We start from the raw sequence: 20,326 nt of genomic DNA on the forward strand, positions 1-20,326 counted from the left end.
ATATATTTTTAAGCGAACATTTGTGACTCATATCTTTGCTGGGACTGGGGGGTCCCTGGAACAAAATATTTGAGATGGGGGTCCATGGCCAAATACATATCATTTTGGGGGTCCCTGACATGAAAAAGTTTGAGAACCATTGCTCTAAATGAAGTTAATTGAAATGAAATGTGAATTTGAATTAATGGATTTTATTAAAACTAAGAAGTCTGCAGCGAGGCTGGATTCTGAAGTTCTTGGAACGGAATGATGAAATAATCAACAATGTCAGGGGTTCCTAAACAGGGGGTCCCCAAATGATTTGGGCGGGGGGGGGGGGGGCTCAGATGATTTGCATGTGCAACCTGGTTATCTCACTCAAGAGTAAACAGACCAACATACAGTATAAGTGTATACAGGGTATCGGCACATTTCTAAAGTGGCAATTTAAGGACTTTCAAGACCTTTTTAATACCTCTTCTTTTTCTACCTTTTTAATTTTTAAAATAACGATAAAAATACAATTTCTGCATAAAAAGTAGTCAAAGAACTATACTGTTAAACATGGTCAAAGAAAGAGCCAAGCAAGCATAGCCTACCTACAAGCACCTACATCAGGGGTCTTCAACGTTTTCAAAAAAAGGACCCCCTAGCTGAGAGAGAAATGAAGCAGGGACCCCCTCTATATTGTATAAAATTGTGTTTTAGATAAAACTTTTTTTGTTTACTTGGTCTGCTGTCTTTTCCCTTTACACCAAACACGTCTTTGCCAAAAAATTGCCGCGCCTCACAGCGCGAGGCGTTGTGAGGCCTATATATATCACACAAAGATTTGACGGACCCCCTGTAGTAACTCTGAGGACCCCCTAGGGGTCCCGGACCCCCTGTTGAAGACCCCTGCCCTACATTTATCTGAGGAACTGAGTCAAACAAAATGTAATGACTCAACACTTACAATTCCAAGTGCTTGTCAGGGTGTATGTTTATTTATCAAATATGTTTATTTTGGGGGGTCGCGGCCTGAAAAACCCTGAAGACCCCTGATCTATGTCACAATCACATGCCGTTGCTGTCGGTCTCCATGTTTCAACTTTTTATGTTCTTTTTCTTTGTAGATGAACGCCCTCCTTCATCATACAAGTGTCACACTAAAGTAGTGACAACAGCCAATCTACAAGCTCACAACATATGGGATATTTCCACTATTTTACTTTTATTAACAATAAAAAAGTAACGGTTTTGGACATACAAGGTTTTCACCTGATGGCTCTGCAGCTTTGCACGGGTGTTAAACACGCTTAATGTGTACGTGCATGAATGCATGCACGCACGCATGCATGCACACGTGCACACTCATCCTGCACACGCACGCGCGCGCGCGCGCATGCACTCACACACGGCAGCCGATTAAAGCGAGGGGTTCTCCAGCAGTGGGTGTGGTAGAGAACTGGTAGATCTTATCTGTGTGTGTGTGTGTGTGTGTGTGTGTGTGTGTGTGTGTGTGTGTGTGTGTGTGTGTGTCGGTGTGTGTGCTTGTTGTGTGTGTGTGTGTGTGTGTGTGTGCGTGTGCGTGTGCGTGTGCGTGTGCACGTGCGCGTGTGTGTGCATGTAAGAAGTGTGAAAGAACACAGCAGTACAAAATGAAAGAGTTCATTTGGTAAGCAATAACAACCCCACACACACACACACACACGCACACGCGCGCGCCAGTCTCCCTCAGTACTCTCCAGCTCCAGTGAGTCATGGTATGATAATCAGGTGTTTGATGTTGGTGTAGGAACATCTTAGAAACATCAAACTGCAGCTGAGTCACTGCAGATCAGATCCATCACATCTACGTTCCATCATGTTCACCACAAAGCAGAGAACACACACACACACACACACACACACACACACACACACACACACACACACACACACACACACACACACACACACACACACACACACACACACACACACACACACACACACACACACACACACACACACACACACACACACAGAGCACAGCACAGCACTGCACTGTACAGCACTAGAGATGTGCCCATACCAGTTTTTCCTTGTCGATACCCATAACTTTTGTATCGGTCGATACCGAGTACCGATCCGATAACAATCAGAACCAAATGGACCTGCGGGTCCATCTGGGGGAAAAAAAGTTAGAAAAATTGCAGAGCTACAAGCCCACTTATAGATCTGCTAATTTTGAAACGTTTTGAAAACATTAGAAAAATATTGAAAATTAAGTTCTACAAGCTCTTCATAACAGAGCTTGTAGATCGACTATTTTCAAACAGCGAAAGTAGGGTTAAAGTGATTTTGATGATACACAGTACCATATATTTACAAATCTTTCTGGCGACCCCCTGGAACCCCCTCAAGGACCCGTAGAGTCCACGGACCACACTTTGAGAACCACTAACATACAGAACAGCTGATACACAGATGCATTGTGGGAACGGTCATGGTTACCTCGTATCAAGGTGGTCTTTTCAACTAACCTTATTACACAGCTTGGCTGAATGCTCGATTCTGATTGGTCAATCACAGCATTTCAGCGGCGTGTTATTTCTCGACAACAGAGCGTTGCTATGAAAAGCGTTGCTATTGGCAGAGACTGAGCACCTGGATAATATCAATATGCGGCACTTGATTTTTTCCCCCCGTAATCAACATGGCGGCCATGTAAACAAACGCACAATGTCATTAAACAGCTAAACAGTACACTAAATAATGTTTCTGAAAACAGCATAATCAGAATCATTAGCAGAATATTGATTGATGTGATCAACACTTGCTAAGGTTTGCTAGTCGACCAGGTTGCACTGAGACAAACCTGGCATCATTTGATGGACTACTGTCTTTACCATAAGCAATGAAATCCTTTTTAAATCTATTACATTGTTTTGTTGGTATAAGGAATGTGTTCAAAATGTTACTTGAGTAAAAGTACAAAAGTATTGGCATCAAAATATACTTAAATTACCAAAAGTAAAAGTACAAAATGTTTGAAAATAGCCGATCTACAAGCTCACAACACGTCGCGATGCGACACGTTGTGAGCTTGTAGATCGGCTATTTTCAAATAGCCTGGGTATAAAATGGGGCTAAAGTGTATGTATGTTTTATTATATAATTATTTATATCTGCAAAGTAACTAGTAACTAAAGTTTTCAAATAATTGTAGTGGAGTAAATGTAATATTTGACTCTGAGATGTAGTGGAGTAGAACTAAAAGTATTGAAAATTGGAAATACTCCAGTAAAGTAAAAAAATACCTCAAATTGTACAAAAAGTACAGTACTTGAGTAAATGTACTTAGTTACTTTACACCACTGGTCTTTACCATAGCAATGAAATCCTTTTAAAATCTATTAAATGGTTGTGTTGGTATATTTTGTGAAAAATTCATTAATTTCTTTATTACGTAGTCGTGTAATAAGAAGGATGATGAACAGTCGGTTGGTCATTAATTAAGAAATAAACCCTTCAGGATGATATAGTCAGACCCCTCCACTTGGTGTTCGGGGGCTAATCACTGGAGCTTTATTTCTCAAAAATGACTGTTCAAAACAAGACTTATTATCTAAAGGTGATCAGAATGGTCTTTGGCCTCAGGTTCAATCTGTGAATGAGAGGACCACGACGAATCAATGGTTTCACAACAGCATCATCAATAACTCACTCTAAATCACGGCCAACCTGCAGAACATCTGAGAACATCTGTCCTTTTTTTACGTTTGGACCTCACCACACCATCAACCACCCCCATGTATAGCTTTCTGTGTGTGTGTGTGTGTGTGTGCGCGTGCGTGCGCGTGCGTGCGTGCGTGCGTGCGTGCGTGCGTGCGTGCGTGCGTGCGTGCGTGCGTGCGTGCGTGCGTGCGTGCGTGCGTGCGTGCGTGCGTGCGTGCGTGCGTGCGTGCGTGCGTGCGTGCGTGTGTGCGCGTGTGTGTGTGTGTCTCTCTCTCTCTCTCTCTCTCTCATACACAAACGCACGCACACACGCACACACGCACACACACACACACACACACACACACCAGCAGTTCTCCTGGGTGGTCTCAGACAACCCATCAAATACAGACAGCCAGTGGGCATCCATATAACAACGTGTCAGACAGCTATTCTCAATACCACACACACACACACACACACACACACACACACACACACACACACACACACACACACACACACACACACACACACACACACACACACACACACACACACACACACACACACACACACACACACACACACACACAGTGAACCAGCTAGGTGTGATTGACACTATAGTTGTGTTAAGGCACCTGAAGTAATTTGAAATCACATCTCGAACGGCTAACCTTTACACCTTTTAAACAACAAGACAACGCTCAGCTTCTTATGAATCTCAGTGTGTGTGTACGTGTGTGTGTACGTGTGTGTGTACGTGTGTGTGTGTGTGTGTGTGTGCGCGTGTGCGACTCTGTGCGTGTATGTATGTGGAAAAGTCAGAGCACAGTACAGTAACTCCCTTCTCTAAACCTTAAAGCGCTCTAAATAAAAGCACATGTGCTACAGTAAATGCAACCCAATATTTTAATTCACAGGAATATCTGGTGGCAGCTGCACGGTGCCATGTCACCCTCCTTCTGAAAGCCTGAGCATAAAAAATCACTACAGGCTTGGTTGGGGGAAGGGGGGGGTGCTTCTTCACCCTAAATCAGGGGTCTTCAGCGTTTTTCAGGCCAAACACCCCTTAGCTGAGAGAGAGAGAGATTAAGAGGGAACCCCCACTACATACAGTACTGCATAACATTATGTTGTAGATTAAACTTTTTCATAGATTTCATAGCTTCATAGACAGCATTATCATCATAGATTCATGTTTGTTTGTTTGTTTGCACATCTTTTCTAATAATATGTTGGGTTTATGTTTATCTGTATTTTCAGACATTTAACCACTTAGTCACCCTGACCTTTGGCTCTGTAATTGGTCTTCTCTTTTCCTCCCTCTAGTCTAGTAAAACTAACCTCTACATTATTTCGAAAATAGACGATTTACAAGCTTACAAGGCGGCTAGTAATGCTGAGGACCCCCAAGTGGTCCCGGACCCCCTGTTGAAGACCCATGCCCTAAACTTCACAGTCTACCATCAACGATCTCCACACAGTGGTTCTCTTAAAGAGGTGGTGCCATGGTTTTGCACTTTTTCTGTTTTTCATGTGTCTATGAGGTTGATAGAACTTCATTAAGCCCCCTGGTGGTGTTTTTATTGTGTTTTATGTCTTCTCTGACTATTTTGAGTTTCTACCTGGAGGCTGAAACCTTGAGGGTCAAACGTGTAGAAAAACAGCCCTTTAGTGACATAGTAAAAATATACCCTCCCCCGAGGAGGGACTAGGACAGGTGGGTGGTGCTAAGGTGGTGGAGGAGGTGCTAAGGTGAGAACCAGGTATACTTAATGAACTGGAGGCGTGTCCACATAAAAACATAATTTTAACAATTTCTGTACACTTTTTTGAAAAAAATCTTCCTCCTAGTATACTGTAACCATAATACCTGATGATTATGTTTTAGGGGGGGGGGGATCACTGAAAATCACGGCACCCCGTCTTTAAGTGTGGTCCAGGGACCCCCAGGGGTCCTTGAGGGGGTTCCAGGGGGTCCCCAGAAAAATGAGTTACTACTGTATAACATAAAAAATGTAACCACTAGTACATCGGCTATTTGGAAAGTGTGAAAATCTTGGAATATTTTTCAAAATACAAACAACACAAATCTTGTAAGGTGGTCCCTGGCAGAACATGTTTTCATAAGTGTGTCCGTGGACACATGCATATTAATTTGGGGGTCTTTGACATGAAAAGGTTTGAGAACCACTGATCTACTTACAGTGAACTACCGATTGAGTGATCATTTGTCAAGGGAGGCGATGAGAGTTTGTTTTGCTATGATTATGATCATCTCTCTGTCTCTCTCTCTCTCTCTGTGTGTCTGAAGTTAGGTTTTTCCACAAACAATTACAACTACTTGAAGACATAAAACGTACATGACTCGTGGCAGTGGTTCTCAATCTTTTTCACGCCAAGGAACCCCCAAATTAATATGCATTTGGCCAGGGACCCCCATCTGGAAATAGTTTGTACCAGGGAGCCCCCACGCATGATTTGTGTTTAAAATATATTCCAAAATGTTCTTGTTGAGAGCTTGTAGATCGGTTATTTAAACTGACGATTGACGCTATATTAACACATTTAGCTGGGGACCCCCTGGAACCCCCCTCAAGGACCCCTAGGGGGTCCCCGAACCCGACGTTGAGACCCAGTGCATGAGCAGCCTTCCAGTGAAAGTGGGAATGTCCATATTGAGCGGCTGGGGGAATGACACATCGCTCCACTGGAAGATATGGACGGAGAGAATGTTGAGAAAGGGTGGAGGCTTTTTTTTAAACAAAAAGCTCTTTTCCTCATTTGAAGCTAGATTTACTGTGTGTGTGTGTGTGTGTGTGTGTGTGTGTGTGTGTGTGTGTGTGTGTGTGTGTGTGTGTGTGTGTGTGTGTGTGTGTGTGTGTGTATGTGTGTATGTGTGTGTGTGTGTGTGTGTGTGTGTGTGTGCGTGTGTGCGCGCGTGTGTGTGTGTGTGTGTGTGTGTGTGTGTGTGACTGTGATGTCAGAGTTAAACTCCCGGCTTTTCAGGGAGATTAATTCTAAATGACTTGTGGGAGTTAGGGGAGCAATAGGGCTGGCGGGAGCTCAAAGCATGTGTGTGTGTGTGTGTGTGTGTGTGTGTGTGCGCGTGCGTGCGTGCGTGCGTGCGTGTGTGTGTGTGTGCGTGTGCGTGTGTGTGTGCGTGTGCGTGTGTTTGCGTGTACATGTACAAGTGCGTGTGCGCGCGCAAATGTGTGTGTGTGTGTGTGTGTGTGTGTGTGTGTGTGTGTGTGTGTGTGTGTGTGCGGATGGTAGAGGACATGAATGTGTATTGGACAGTGTGACTGCTAATACTGCATTACTCTAAACATAAATAAACAGAAGCCTTACAAGGGGATTGTGTTTGAGCTGTTACACATAAACGACATAATACACATGTTACACATAAACACATAATACACATCAAGTTTTGGTATCAAAATGTACTAAAATGTTTGAAAAAACAAACAAAACAAGCCGATCTACAAGCTCACAACGTGTCGCGATGCGACGCGTTGTGAGCTTGTAGATCGGCTATTTTCAAATAGCCTAGGTAGGTATAAAATAGAAGTGGTTAATGTATGTTTTATAATGTCATAATATATATCTGCAAAGTAACTAGTAACTAAAGTTTTCAAATAATTGTAGTGGAGTAAAAGTACAATATTTGTCTCGGAGATGTAGTGGAGTAGAAATAAAAGTATAGACAATTGGAAATAGTGAAGTAAAAGTACCTCGAAGTTGTACTTAAGTACAGTACTTGAGTAAATGTACTCAGTACTCAGTACACCACTGCCTATGTACACTACATTGGTATATCTAAAAGCTCAACGCGCATTGCGATGCGACACGTTATGAGCTAGTAAATGTGCTATTTTCACTAGTTTTGTGCGACACTCTTGTATGACGAAGTAGGGCTTTAATCTACGATACGTACACTATACTGTGAGTACAGTACATGAGCGTGTGCACGGTTAAACGTGCGCATGCGCGGGCAGAGCTATGTGCGCACGCTCATGGGCTGTGGCGTGTGCCGATGGAGGAGCATGTCTGTCCAAATCGGGGACTAAAAGTTGTTTGGAAAGATCTCAGAACAATGTGTTATTTGCTCCAGATTTAGACTGACATGACAGGGCTTGTTGTAATCATCAGTGCTGGAGGAAGAACTACTCAGATTTGTTACTTACTCTAAGTAAAAGTATCAATACCACATCAAAATATACGTAAGATCCCAAACTCAAAAGTACTCAATGATGCAGAAAAGAATAGCAGATCTACAAGTCCACAATGCATCACATCGCGACGCACTGTGACCTTGAAGATCGCCTGTTTTCAAATAGCCAAAGTATAAAATAGGGCTTAAGTGGGTTAATGTATGTTTTATGACAATAGTATAAAATCTGGCGTAGTGGTCCGGGCACCTATAGGCTTCTAGCGTGTCGCGGGTTTGACTCCCGATCCCGACGACCTTTGCCGCGTGTCACTCCCCATCTCTATCTCCTCATTTCCTGTCAGTCTACTGTATCTATCAATAAAGGCAAAGAAATAAATAATAAATCTACAAAGTATCTCGTAATTGTAGTGGAGTAAATAGTGCAACATTTGCCTATGAAATACAGTACAGTAGAAGTATTACAAAAAAATTATACAAAAATAAAATGGAAATACTCCAGTAAAAAAATACTCCAAAAAAAGCACAGTACTTAATGTACTTAAGTTCCTTGCCACCAGTGTACATGATAGGGCTTGTTGTAATGATCAGCAGCACACACAGTGTGTTTTCACTGAACCAGCGCAGTGGAAAGCAGGGAATAGTTCCAGACAAACAGTTGGAGTCATCTTGTTCTTGGACACAATCTCTTGTTTCCCCTCTGATTATTGGAGGAGGGGGGGTGTGTGGGTGGGTGGGGGGGGGGGGGGAGTGGGCATGTTTGATGTTAATAACCCATAAAATATTTCACAATATCAAACTTATCAGCCCCTGTCATCCACCAGGCCCCAGATCATGATTTTATTTTTATTTTTAGCTTTATTTAAAACCTTGAAGACCTTTGATATCATCAACCCCCCTCCTTCCTGGGCTAACCCTGCGTGGCAGTGGTGGGGGAAGTAAACCAAGCACATTTACTCAAGTACTGTACCTAAGTATACAGTTTTGAGGTACTTTTACTTTACTTCAGTATTTCTAATTTTGGAATACATACCCTTTACTTGTAACAGAATTCCACATTGTGGTGTACTTTTACTTAAAGCGGCACTATGTAACCTTTTTTAAATTAATAAAATGTAATTTTGTCCAATCTGTATGGTAGAGTATGTTAATATAACTTATACAATTGGTGTGGTTGTATTTTGTCTCCCTGCTCTTCTATTGAGAAATGTAGATCGTGTCAAAGGTCATGTCTCACCTACTGTAGACACAGGATCTGACACAAGATTCAATTTATCCCCTGAGCAAGCAGGCAGGCTCTATTAGCTCAATGGTAAAAATGTGCAAATGTCAGCACTTGCGCAGGAAACCAGGGTTCAAATCCGGGGTAGAAGAGGAAAGTTTAGATGTAAATAAAAAAATCGGAGTACTTCTTGTGATATCAAGACCTCGATACCTGGATATCTGCCCTGCTGGGTAATAAGGCTGTGTGTTGTTCTATTGGTGTGACATTTCTTCTGACACGACACACAAGTGTAAAACAGTCACACGACTATTAGCTCCGAGAGCAGTGGGTCTCAACCCTTTTTGATCTCAAGGACGCCCAGTTTGACATGCATTAGAGACCAATGGTTCTCAAAGTAGGGTCCGGGGACCCCCAGAGGTCCTTGGGGGTGGGGGGTTACGTTACAAGGGGGTCCCCAGCAAAATTAGTTAATATAGCGTCACAATCATTTTAACCACTTAAACCTTATTTTATACTTTGGCTATTCAAAAATAGCAGATCAACAAGCTCATCGCGCGGCACCGAGTGCGAGCTGCTATTTAAAAAAAATCCCTGGCACAAAATACTTTTGAGATGGGAGGGTCCGCAGCCAAATACATATCATTTTGGGGGTCCTTGACATGTAAAAGTTTGACAACCACTACATTAGACCATGGACGCCCCATTCGATAACGTTGCTGTCGGGGCAGAAACCTCTTATCTCTACATTTTAACTTTTTTTCTTAAAGACCCCAACGGAAACAAGTCCGCAAGGACTTTTTTGGTCAGACCTTTTAGACAAAAGCATTATAAATGTAACTGTGTTGTTTTACATTCTTTTGCCTAATACAAATTTCAATCAATCAATCAATCAACGCACCTGCTTGATCATCCTACAGTGTCACACAAAAGCATCAAAAGTAGCAGATCCGCAAGCTAGAAACGCGGCGCGAAGCATTTCGAGCTTGGAGATCTGCTACTTTTGAATTTGAACCCTGGAAAAGTAACAGTTTTGGACATATGAGGTTTACTTTGGACGATCCACTGTGAGTCAGACATCAAACAAAAGATGGAATATTTGAGATGGTTCACAAACTATTGCAAAGATGTCCTCCTAACCGTTTCAATTATTCTCATCTCATTACTCACCCGCTCCTCGTTGGTCGGAAATAAAAAAAAGAAAACGCTTCTTCGTTTCAAGCTGAGATGGTTTGATTTGTGTGCGTTTGTTCTAGGCACGTTTACAAAGAGTCTTGACGTTGACCAGAAATCCGAGTCGACGCACACAAACACTTGCACGCGCGCACACGCCAGTGGTGGAAAGTAAACTAAGTACATTTACTCAAGCACTGTACTTGTACAGTACCATTTTTGAGGCATTTTTACTTTACTGGAGTATCTCCGATTTTCAATACTTTTACTTCTACTCCACTACATCTCGGAAGCAAATATTGTACTTTTTACGCCACTACAGTTATTTGTAAACTTTAGTTACTAGTTACTTTGTAGATTTTGATTGTTATTTCCAAACATAAATTAACCACTTCAGCTCCATACATACTTTGGCTATTTTCAAAAGGTTTTCATTTTGAAAACTTAAAATGGAACATTCTGCATAATGAGTACTTTTTACTTTAGGTACTTTAAGTATTATGTTGATGCCAATACTTTTACTCAAGTAAATCTTGAGTACATGAATTTTACTTGTAGCAGAATGTTTCTACATTGCAGTATTGTTACTTTTACTTCTTAAAGAAATACTTCTTCCACCATTGGCACACACACGCATGCACAAACGCACGCACACACGCGCACACACACACACACACACACACGCGCGCGCAAACATACACACGTCTCTGTGGAAAGTAAAAATAATCTATCAAAAATGAACTAGTGGATACTTCTTCTCAGTGCAAGCAAGATGACCTAATCTAAGAACATTAGTTGACTTTAGATGACTTTTTCATGGCCAATGAGAGACAGACCTGAACCCAGCAAAGAGAGAGAACACTGTCCTACCAAAGCCAAAGTAACAGCAGGAACTACGCAAAGAATCAAACTGATTTAAAAAGTGTTTCGTTTGACCAGCCAAAGGGGTTATGGGTATATAATAAGTGATATTGCACTAATTGTATACAGTATATGGGGTAATGGTTTATCCCCCCCAAAATCATGAAGGCTGATTCGCTCTGCTTAGTCATTGGAGGTTTTTAAATCTCTATTAAAGACATTTTTTTTCTCTCTGGCCTTTAACGCTGCTGGACCATGTACGTATACCCTTGCTGTGTATATATACCTTGATGCTGTATGCTTTGATATGCTGTTTTGTTTCATTCTGGTTGTGATCTGTTTAACTTGTTTGCTTTCCTTTAATTATTTTCTTTTGCTTTAATTAGTTTTTCTTCTGCTCTGTTTGCCTTTTTTTTGTTTTTTTTTGTTCTTGTTCAGCACTTTGGTTCGACCTTGGTCGTTGAAAATGTGCTGTATAAATAAAGTTTGATTTGATACTTTTCCTGTGGATCTACAGCGTGGATTTTTACCTGTGGAAGTTACAGCCCTTAGTGGACTGTGGTCGAACCTGACAATGCGTTCGTCCACACTCTTTCGCACCTTAAAGGACAACTTTGTTTTTTTACAACCAAGTTTTATATTTTAGCTTGTAATTAAAGTAAATAAAGGACGAGTGTTATATATTTTTTCATTTACTGCTTTCTATAGTTTTAGCAATTTTCGCGATATTTTTTACAGTGGGCGGGGGGGCATTCTGTCCGGTGGCTAAATATGCCTGTTTTACACAATAAAAAAGGTCCTGTGGTCTTTGATGGCCAGATGTGAGTTATTGGGGGCTAGAAGAGCTACTGTAAATAATAATAAAGAGAAATAAAGAAAACGCCGGGTTATTTATTGTGTAAAAAAATACATATTTAGCCACCGGACAGAATGCCCCCACTGGCCCACTCTGCCACCCACTGTAAAAAAGATCGCGAAAATTGCTAAAACTATAGAAAATTTAAAAAATGTAACACTCATCTTTTATTGACTTTAATTACAATCTAAAACATAAACCTTGGTTGTAAAAAAACAAAGTTGTCCTTTAAAGGGATAGTTCACCCCAAAAAAAAAACATATTTTCTATCAATTACTATTAGACAGGTAGGCAGCGGTTCCGGTAGGAGACACAAAGGAGACTCTTGGTGTCTCCTATACCGGAACCGCTGCAGGTCATCAAATGATTGAGGTATGCAACGAAAACAAAAAGATATCCATGAATTCAAGTCTCCATGGGGTGAGTAATTGATAGGGAAAAAAAGTCATTTTGAGGGTGAACTATCCCTTCAAATAAGGTAGCTCTCCACACCAAACAGATTACTACAGACAGTCGGTTGGAAGGTGTGGAAAAAACAGTTGCTGAATGCACCTGAGAGTCTTGAGAGATAAGAAAATAACTGAACCGAGGGAGCTTGGCCTGGGCCGCGCCGTGACGGTCCAGGCACCCTAGGCTGCGATGCCAGCCTGACAGCGTGTCGTGGGTTCGAGTCCCGATCCCGACGACCTTTTACTGCGTGTCACCCCTGCGTGTCACCCCCCCCCCCCATCTCTCTCCCCATTTATTGTCAGCCTACTTTCCCTATCCCTCTCTAAATAAAGGCATAAAAAAGCCCCAAAAAGAACAAAAACAGGGAGCTTGCACCAAACAATGGAGACAAAAATGAATACGTTTTTTACTGGACTTTGGGGGCTTTGTAAGGACAGTATAAACATGATGCTGAAAAGTCGACCAACGACAAAAAAAATCCCCAAAACGGGGGAATGGAACAAGAGAGCCAGAAACAGAGTTCCACATGAGTAGAACTGTCCGCCCACAGCTGAGCAGAGCTGAGTGATTTATACTGCCTCCTGTCAGTGGTGTAAAGTAACTAAGTACATTTACTCAAGTACTGTACTTAAGTTATTTGTACTTTACTGGAGTATTTCTAATTTCCAATATTTTTACTTCTACTCCACTACATCTCGGATTGAAATATTGTACTTTTACTCCACTACGATTATTTGAAAAGTTAGTTACTAGTTACTTTGTTTTTGATTATTATTACAAAACATACATTAACCACTTCAGCTCTGCATACATTTTGGCAATTTGAAAATAGCCGATCTACAAGCTCACAATGCGTCACGATGCGACGCATTATGAGCTTGTAGATCTGCTATTTTCAAAAGATGTTTATACATTTGAAAACCTGAAATGGGACATTCTGCATAATGAGTACTTTTACTTTTGGTACTTTAAGTCCATTTTGATACCATTAAATTTGCACTTTTACTCAAGTAAAGTTTGAATTCCGGACTTTTACTTGCAACGGAGTATTCTCATTGCAGTATTGATACTTTTACTTAAGTAAAACATTTGAGTACTTTCTCCACCACTGACTGGGGGGCATTACAGCATATCGTCTCTGTCGGGTGTCCAAAACTGTTACTTTTAAGGATTCAAATTCAAAAATAGCAAAAGTAGCAGATCTACAAGTACAGGGGCGTTAATTTACAAAAACACAAACAGTTAGAACATGGAGATAGGAGGTTTCTGCCCGGGCCAGTGACGATAACCCTGTTGGCCCTTCCTGACATGAGGTAAGCGGAAAGATCCCACACATGTAAGCACATCACAGTAGGAAGCAGCTGGGCCTTACTGGACCCACACCAAGAGAGAGAGAGAGAGAGAGAGAGAGAGAGAGAGAGAGAGAGAGAGAGAGAGAGAGAGAGAGAGAGAGAGAGAGAGAGAGAGAGAGAGAGAGAGAGAGAGAGAGAGAGAGAGAGGGAGAGAGAGAGAGAATAATAACAACAACATTAAGTGCGTACGCACAGGGCAGGCAGGGGGCACAACGGGCAGAAAGCTGCTTCCCCTCCACTGCACTCCACTGAGAGGTCAGAGGTCAGAGGTCAGACCGGGCTGGACGGCACCAGGCGGTGAAAGAAATATATATCCTCGCTGTTGGGGGCAGAAACCTCCTTTCTCCATTATTCAAAACCTCTGTGTTTTTGGGTGGTGTAGCCGCCCCTATAAGTGGGGTTGGGACACCTCATTAGTACACCCTTCGCTGTACTGTGATTGGCTCATAATTAGTACACCCCTAGCATTAGTACACCCCTACTGCGATTGGCTGACTCTATTGGCTGACTCTATTCAGCACTGTGATTGGCTAGCGAGACACATGATGAAACTAATAACCTATAAATAGGACTATGCACTTAAAAAAAAAAAAATTTCATAAATGAACGCCCTACTTGATCATAACTACAGCGTCACACAAAAGCAATCAAAAGTAGCAGATCTACAAGCTCGAAACGCGGCGCGAAGTGACGCGTTTCGAGCTTGTAGATCTGCTACTTCAGACATCTGAGGTTTCCACCCGACAGAGACGATGTATACTCCAATTTTTGTTACTTAAGTAAAGGTAGAAATACCACAATGTAGAAATACTCTGTTTAGTACCAGTAAAAGTGCTTGTATTCAACATTTGACTCATGTAAAAGTACAAAAGTATTGGCAATCATCAATGTATACTTAAGAGAACCAAAATAATAAGCAAACATTGTCACACACGAAAACAAAGGTGATGCAGCTTATAGCTTGTATACAGTATCTGATATTTTGGAATAGCCAAAGTATAAAATAGGGCATAAGCGGTTAATGTATGTTTTGTAATAAGAATTTAAATCTGAAACTAGTAACGAACTAGTACCTAAAGCTGTCAAATTATTATTATTATAGTAGAGTAAAAAGTACTATATTTGCCTATGAGATGTAGTGGAGTAGAAGCATTGTACAGTAGCTATATTTTTAAACAACAAAAAAAGCCTGGGTACCACCGAGGCTACAGTAGCTACAGCACAGTACTCGAGTAAATGTACTTAGTTACTTTCCACCACTGGACGAGCAGCACAGAGGAGCCACAAGCAATAACAGTGAGTGCTACTACAGAGGTAATGCGACCAGCCAATGGCAGGCTACAGAGGCAGGCACAGTAATACCATAGACCGTGAAAAGATATGGACAGCGTCACGCCATTGGTTTCTACAGACCGTAAATGAAGCCTATTTTTCAGCGATTTCAAATCCACCATCTTTCTATATCCGGTTAATATCCGGTCTGAAATTAATGCTATTGGCTGAAACCGCAGCGATGGCTGGGCTTCACTCTGTAGAACCAGTAGAAACCCTAGATACATACCCTACTTTATCATAATTTTTTTAATAAATGGGACCATAAAAAAAATATGCATATCATGGTGATTGAAAGAAGACAAAAAAAATAAAAAAATAGTGACTGGAAGCATATAGTATTTATGACAATATTTATTAAGGTAATAAAATCAAGTGTAAAGTTTGACACACACACGCACACGCACACGCACACACACACACACACACACACACACACACACACACACACACTCTGGCAGATCTTGCAGATCTACCATTTTCACTACTTCTTAAACTTTTTTTTAATGTATTTACGGAAATTATTAGATTTTTTTATTTCATATATATATATATATCATATATATTTAGGAAAAAAATATCTGAATTGTTTTTAATTGATGAAAAGTTGTGATTATTTTTGTTAATTTTTTTTCTTTTTATGTAGGAAACGGAAAAAAGGACAAATTTACCCGCGACCGATAAATATTGGTCCCAGACCCAAAGATGGGTCCCACCGTTTGGGATACAGCGATCTCTAGAGGCGGTGCAGAGCAGACAGACAGACAGACAGGTGGAGGACAGGACAGGACAGGGGGGGTTGGGGGGGGCAGACAGGTGGGTGTTCCCAGGGTTCACAGGGTTCACAAGGCTAAAAGGTGAGACCCAGGTGTGTTGTCGTTCAGCCATGTCTGCCTCTACTTCAGAGTGAGTGGAAACATCAAACAAAAAGATCTGCATTTGATCCCGTTTCCTGTGATGTCCAGTCTCTGTGTCTTTTATCACAATGTGGTTCTCAAACTTCTTTTTCTTTTTCATTTCGGTTCCATTTGTACCAGTGGTGTAAAGTAACTAAGTACATTTACTCAAGTACTGTACTTAAGTACACTTTTGAGGAATGTTTTACTTCACTGGAGTATGTCCCATTTTCAATACTTACTTACTTCTACTCCACTACATCTCAGAGGCAGATATTGTACTTTTAATCCACTACAATTATTTGACAGCTTTAGTTACTAGTTACTTTGCAGATTTAGATTATTATCACAAAACACACATTAACCACTTCAGCCCTATATACATTTCTGCCATTTGAAAATATTTAGTATATTATTATTAAAATATTTTCAAAAGATTTTAATACATTTTGAACTGAAACGGGACATTCTGCACAATGAGTACTTTTACTTTTGGTACTTTAAGCACATTTTGATACCAATACTTTCGTACTTTTACTCAAGTAAATTTGGAATACCTTACTTTTACTTTGACTTGTAACAGAGTATTTCTACACTGCAGTATTGATACTACTAAGTAACTAAGTACATTTACTCAAGTACTGTACTTAAGTACAATTTTGAGGTATTTTTACTTTACTGGAGTATTTTCAATTTTCAATACTTTTCTTCTACTCCACTACATCTCAGAAGCAAATATAGTACTTTTACTCCATTACAATTATTTTGAAACTTAGTTACTTTGCAGATATAAATTATTATATTTTAAAACATACATTAACCACTTAAGCCCTATGTTATACCTAGGCTACTTCAAAATAGCCGATCTACAATAGTAGATCTGCTATTTTCAAACAGTACTTTTACGTTTGGTACTTCAAGTATATCTTGATGCCAATACTTTTGTACTTTTACCCAAGTAACGTTTTGAACACAGGCCTTTTACTTGTAACAGAGTATTTCTACATTGTGGTATTCCTACCTTTACTTCAGTAACATATCTGAGTACTTCTTCCACCACTGGTACAAACACATTTTTCCCCCTCCTCCCTTATCTTCTGGATGTTTTGAAGAAGCAAACACCGATAACGATCTGCCGGAATTTCCTGCAAAGCTGTAAACGTTTGCTGAACGCCATGATGACATCTTTACAAATCGTCTGTTGTCGGCTGGAAACCTTGTATGGCAAAAAACTATTAATCTCTACATTATTTATAAAACCCACCTTTCACTTGCAAAAACGCACCTTTCACTTGCAAAGAAATTCAGAACTAGCTAAAAATAGCAGATCTACAAGCTCACTGGGCTCGTACTCTTGATAAGGTTAGAAGAAAAATAAACTCCTTGGCACCTCCTAGATTTTTTTTTACAGTAGGCCTAATGAATAAAATAAATACCTATGTTGTTTGATGTTGATATTATGTTTCTTTCCTTTTTGCTTTGTTTAAAATAAAATAAAATCTGTATACAGTATGTGAATATTTAAACATGTGATATTTGAGGAGAAGATTTCTGATGGATGTATTTTGTTCTGTAAGATAATAAAAAATCTGAAAATATATATTTTTTGAATAAAATAAAAGCTCACAAGGCACCGCAATGTGATGCATTGTGAGCTTGTAGATCGTCCATTTTTGCCATTTATTTTGCCACAGTAGGGCATTTTTATATTGAGGGAAGTAATATATCGTCTCTGTCGGGTGGAAACCTCATACACGTATGTCTAAAACTGTTACTCTTCAGGATAAAAAAAATAAATAGCAAAAGTAGCAGATCTACAAGCTCAGAACGCGTCGCTTGGCGCCGCGTTTCGAGCTTGTAGATCTGCTACTTTTGATGCTTTCGTGTGATCAAGTAGGGCGTGCATTTAGGAAAAAAACACAAAGAGTTTGAATATGGAGATAAGAGGTTTCTGCGGTCTGTGTGGACTAACAGCCAGCATGCTGGTAGCAGAGCAATAAGTCCTCCTAACATTAATCGTCGGGACGAGACCAAGCGGACCCGTCAAACCCCGTGTAGATTTTTTTGCAGGTCAATATATGATGCGGTCCCCACTCTCCAGGGTTTCCAGATCTGGCAAGAGAAACAAGCGGTCCAGGTCTACAAAAACAAGCTAAAAAAAGAAGCGACTTGGGCCACGCGAGCACGCGCACGCACGCACGCACGCACGCACGCACGCACGCACGCACGCACGCACGCACGCACGCACGCACGCACGCACGCACGCACGCACGCACGCACGCACGCACACACACAGATATTTGGAATATTTTTTAAACATTTTGAATAAGTACACAAGTCTTGTATGTGTGTGTGTGTGTGTGTGTGGGGGGGGGGTTGTCCCTGGCACAATATTTTTTTTTACAGATGGGGGTCCACGGACAAATACATTTGGGGGTCCTTGACCTGAAAATCTTTGAGATTTAATCAACATTAGATCAAATAAGAAACTGCACATCAGAAACAAGCCCCCCCCCTCCCCAAAAAAAACAAAAACAAACGGAAACCGCCAACTACCAATATTTATAAGCAACTTCACAGTAATAAAACAACAAAGCAATGGCGGACACGGCAACAACACCGCCCGCTGTCTCCCCAGCCCCATCGCCATGCCGACCTGCATTCCTGCCGCGGAGGACCACACATCGATCCGACCGCTTATCTGTCAAGTGAGGAGGTGAGTAATTCCTCCCATCACAAAAGATGGGAGCAAACGGAAAGAAAACAAGCAACTCTCTGGCATTCCAGAGTTATGCCTCCCCAGTGCATTGCATCTGCACGGAAAAATGTAATTGCTTTGTACTGGAGAGAGGACTCTGGTGTGGAAAAGTACCCGGCAGGTTCTCTCTCTTGTCACCACACACACACACACACAGGCAGGGCAGCGCAGCGCGCTCTGTGTGTGTGTGCCGTGAGGCAAGCCCAGGTGTGCCTGGAGAGTTTGCGACCACACTATTGTTGTTGCAACATGTACGGTGCAACTATACAAAGTTTTTTTTTTCTTTTTTTTCTTATTTACTAAAAACTAAAAACTAAAAAAGTGAACAAATGATGTAACATTTCTTTTTTTTATCACGATTTTTCTAAAATAGCAGATCTACAAGCTCATAGCGCGGCACTCGGTGCCGCGCTATGAGCTTGTATATCTGCTATTTTTGAATAGCCAAAGTATATATATATATATGGTGGCAAATTCTATAAACTAATACATTTACAGTCGCTGTCAGGCAGAAACCTCTTATCTCCGTATTCTAACTTTTTGTGTTTTTTCGTGAATTAATGCCCTACTTGATCATCCTACAGCCTCACACAAACACATCAAAAGTAGCAGATCCTGGGGTTGGCGAAAGGGCCTCTCTGTGCGGAGTTTGCATGTTCTCCCCGTGTCCCCTAGGGTAGGTAGTAGGTACCCTCACAAAAAACATGCAGTAATCCTGGTCTCTATACTGCCTCCCCCTGGTCAGCCGGGGCGCCTGATGGAGGGGAAAGGAACTGGGTTGGAATAACGTGTTCCTTCCACGCGCTATACGTCCTACCGGGGAAAGTCCCCGCTGTCAGGTGATAAGAAGCGGCCTGCTCACTCCTCATGCACTGAAGGAAGTATGAGCTCAGGTCGGGGCTCTCCCCAGGCTGGCAGAGGGAGAGTGGCGCCCAGGATTACAGCTTAGGCAATTGGCACTGGGTGAAAAAATGGGTTACAAAAACCGTGGGATAAAAAAAAATCTGCTATTTTTGTCATGAATACAGGTGTGTCTTAAAGCGGCACTATGTAACTTTTTTTTTAAATAATTAAATGTAATTGTGTCCAATCTGTATGGTAGAGTATGTTAATACAATATAATGTATACAACTGGAGTGGTTGTATTTTGTCTCCTGCCTGCTCTTCTATTGAGACATTTAGATCGTGTCAAAGGTCATGTCTCACTCACAGGGGGCCCTATTATGCACGTCTTATTTCCACGGCTTATGTGGTAATTAAGTCATAACGCCACCATCTTATGCGCAATCGCTATTTTATTTATTTTAAGTCCATCCGATCTGAAAGACTAATGTTCCACTCACAATTTAGGTGGCATTTCAAAGCCTTATTCCTTCATTAACCGAATGACATTTTTTACAGCTGTTTTTCCCCGTACTGTAGCTTAGAGGTGAAACAAATGGAGTGGGTTCTCTTCCTCCCTCTTACTTTCACTTTCACTTAAGCTGCGCAAACATACAGTATCTGATCTACAAGCATACGACGTGCCACGCAGTGACCGATTTTTGCTAGGAGATCAAATATTTTTGGGCAGCGGTAGCAGCACTGAGCAA

The 20,326-nt window shown here is 41.3% G+C and overlaps 1 protein-coding gene across 2 annotated transcripts in view; it reads right to left on the reverse strand.

Moving 5' to 3' along the window:
- The window catches only part of efemp1 (EGF containing fibulin extracellular matrix protein 1), a 48,557-nt gene that overhangs the window by 16,592 nt on the left and 11,639 nt on the right, over positions 1 to 20,326 (reverse strand). The window lies entirely within an intron of this gene.

Source organism: Gymnoscopelus braueri (assembly GCF_963280865.1).
Source record: "Gymnoscopelus braueri genome assembly, chromosome: 14".
Classification (NCBI taxonomy): Eukaryota; Metazoa; Chordata; class Actinopteri; order Myctophiformes; family Myctophidae; genus Gymnoscopelus; species Gymnoscopelus braueri.